Raw genomic sequence first — 3,766 nt, forward strand, 5'->3', positions numbered from 1 at the left:
CCCACCACCTGTGGTTGGTCTTTGAAGGCCAGATAAGAAGATACGAGTGTCCCTGGCTGGCAAGGAGATACGAACATCCCTGGCTGGCAAGCTTGGCTAGGGGAGAGACTCACACCCTTCTCAAATGCTTGAAAATCAGTGCAGATGTTTTATTCACGCCTTCTCTTGGTGCAAAAATAAGCCTCCATTCTTTGAAAAGCTCATCTTCCCCAACCAGGAGCAGTGTTTAGGGAAAATGGCCGGAGAGCAGCAGAGAAGGAAGGAGACCTCTCACCTGTTCCTCTGGGCCCCCTCTACCTCCATCTCATCCTTTAACATTCAACTTGGATCCCACTTCCCCCCATCTGATTTCCTGGTCCTGTAATCTTTCATGTCCGGCTGACACAGTGAAGTGGCAGACAGAGAATGGCCAGGGTGGAGGGGGACAGGGTGGGGCTGAATGTCTTCTTTGCCGACTGAAGGCTGCAGGACCTCAGCCTCTGGGAGCTGGATGCGTCCTCTGTGAAGTAGGATTGATAATGTCGGGCTCCAAGGCAGTATGGTTGAAAAATACCTTTTCCCCAATTCATTGCCTAGCTGTTCCGTTCTCATTCTTCAGAGAGGCCTGCCCTTCACCTCCCTCCTGACCCACCCCCGGGCCAAAGCGAAGGGACCTCTTCTGTATGGTTCCATGAACCTGGCCCATAGAAGCAGCTCAAAAAATATTTGCTGAATGATGCGGGCTTAGCCAGCCTCATGGGCTGTATCATCCCAGACAGTCAAATCACAGATCATGTAACCCTCCCATCCAACATATTTTACTAAGAAAAGAGAATTTGCCTTAATATTCAATTAATGGCACTAAAGGGGTAGAGTGGCGGAAGGGTGATCTGGAATAAATCAAGTTTGGCAAAAATATGAGACGTTGTGTCTCAAGCGTTCTCCTACTTTTCTCAAGAGACCGAGAGCTCATGGGGCGGGAGTGGGGGTGGGTGATGTCTTGTTCACCCCTGTATTCCTGCACCTGGCAGAATACCTGTATCCAGGTAAGCAAAATGACGAGTAGATAAACGAACAAACTAATTTTTTAAATGTCCTTGCACGTACAGATAAACAAGAGAAACATTGTTCTCTTTGTTACCTCCACTGCAGGGAGAGTTGTGTGCCTTCCCTACCTTGTGTGTCTTGACCCCTTCCTTGGTCACCTGGAAAGACTTGTTTCCACTATCATAGCTGGCGTTTGAAGGACAGGTGAGCAGGTACGAGCATCCGTGACCGACAAGCTTGGGTCTGGGAGATTCTTATATATCATCAGGCAGCTAAACTCTAGTAAGGTATTAACTGATAACTGATGTGTTAATTAATAATAACATATACCCATTCCAAAAGATATTTCCATTTAGTCTGATGATTCTAGAAAACAAGAGAGTTTAGCACACAAAACAGCAAAGTTATAACAGACAAATGAGTGGAAATGATATTTTGGAACAGTGAATAGCCTCAAGACACCAGCTGAAAAAATTTTCATCATCCCCAAAAGAAACTCCATACGCATTAGCAGACACTTCCGCCCTCCAACCCATATAAATGGAATCCTACAGTATAGGGTCTTTTTTTTTTTGGCTGTGCCACGTAGCATGCAGGATCTTCCCCAACCAGGGATCGAAGCCCGCTACCCGCAGTGGAAGCTCGGAGTCTTAACCACTGGACCACCAGGGAAGTGCAGTATATGGTCCCTTGTAACTGGCTTAGCATCATGTTTCCAAGGTTCATCCATGTTGTAGCATGTATCAGTATTTCCTTCCTTTTTATCGCCAAATATGTTCCCTTGTATTGCTATACCACTTTTATTTATCTACTCATCAGTTAATGGACCCCTGGGTTGTTTCCCCTTTGTGGCTCTCTCTCCAAATTTTGAAGACACTTCTATGATTCTCGCCCTCTTATCCAGTTATTATTGCAATCTAATGCAATCCTTTGTGTGTGACTTTTGACTTTTCCTCTATTATAATCTTTCAGAATATCCTCTCCATTTCTAGTGCTGAAATTTCATGATGGTGTGCCATGGTGAGTCATTTGTCATTCAGTGCCCTGACCTCTCAATGGACCCTTTTAATTGAGATACCTGAGGCCTCAAAACTGGGAAATACTCTTGTATTATCTCTTTTCACTTTCTTTTCTTCCATTTTCTTGACTCTTTTTTGAATTCATATTATTGGATGTTGGATCTTCTGGCTTGAAACTCTTTCTTATCCTCTCCTACTTTTCATTTCTTTGTATTTTTGTTCTAGTTTCCAGGACATTCTTTCAACTTCAGTTTCTAAACTTTCTGTTAAACTGGTGTGTATGTGTGTGTCTTTTCCTATTAAAATGGTCATCAACTTTCTTTTATTTATTTATTTTTGGCTGCGTTGGTCTCTGCTGCTGTGAGCGGGCTTTCTCTAGTTGTGGCGAGTGGGGGCTACTCTTCGTTGCGGTCTGCGGGCTTCTCATTGCAGTGGCTTCTCTAGTTGCGGAGCACAGGCCCTAGGTGTGTGGGCTTCAGTAGTTGTGGTGCATGGGCTTAGTTGCTCCGCAGCATGTGGGATATTCCCGGACCAGGGCTCGAACCCGTGTCCCCTGCATTGGCAGGCAGATTCTTTTTTTTTTTTTTTTTTGGCAGGCAGATTCTTAACCACTGCCCCACCAGGGAAGTCCGGCCATCAATTTTCTAAGTGACATATCTGAGTATTTTGTTCTCACAGTAGAATGTGATCATTACTCACTAAGCAAGCTTTGAAATAAACATTTTAAAGGACAATGAAAAGCGTGTAAAGGTTCTCTTATTGTGGGTTACGTTGTGAGCACCTTCTGTTGAATAACAGCTCATAACCCATCTGATATGTAATCTGTCCCCATGTGTTTGTTCTTTTACACGTGGCCATTCTGTGACCTGGGTAAGTCGGCCCCTTGGGCAGAGGGCAGAAAGACACTGGGAGGAGGGTCCTCATCTTTCCTTGTCTTCTACAATAATTTTGTGGAAGATAATGGTAAATCTATAAAGTAAAATGTCCTTTAGGGGTGACATGTGGCTGGTAACCCTTCCTGTCCATCCCTGAAGCCTTTCACCTTTTCAGGAAGCAATAGAGTGTGTGGTTTAGTGCACACGTTCTGAAGCCCAAGAGACTCATTTCACATACTGATTCTGACTGTACAAGCTGTGGGATCTTGGACCTTAACTCCTTCTGTCTCAGTTTCTTCTTCTGTAAAATGCAGTTAATAATAGAAGCCACTCATGTTGTGGCTGTGAGACGTAGCTGTGTTACTGTGTGGGAAGCACTTGGAACAGGGTCTAGCTGAGCAGTGCTGTTAGCCCCTGTCCTCTGGTATTGGTTTCCTATTGCTGCTGTAAAAATTTCCACAAGTTTAGTAGCCTAAAACAACCCAAATTTATGATCTTACAGGGCTGGGGGTCAGAAGTTCTAAAATCAAGATGTCAGCAGGGCTACATTTCTTTTAGAAGGTTCAAGGGGGAATGTCATCTGTTGCCTTGCTTTTTCCAGTTCCTAGAAGTCACCTATATTCCTTGACTCATGGCTTTTTCCTTCATCTTCAAAGCACATCATTCCAACTTCTGCTTCTGTTGTCACATCTCTGACTCTGATCCTCCTGCCTCCCTCTTACAAGGACCCTTGTGATAACACTGGGCCCACCCGGAGAATCCAGGATCATTGTCCATCTTGACATCCTGAATTTAATGACCTCTGCAAAGTTCATGTTATATATATATATACATATATATATATAT

The sequence above is a fragment of the Aethalodelphis obliquidens genome, unplaced genomic scaffold, assembly GCF_003676395.1.
Source record: "Aethalodelphis obliquidens isolate GAN/ISIS:26980383/991018 unplaced genomic scaffold, ASM367639v1 scaffold35, whole genome shotgun sequence".
Lineage (NCBI taxonomy): Eukaryota > Metazoa > Chordata > Mammalia > Artiodactyla > Delphinidae > Aethalodelphis > Aethalodelphis obliquidens.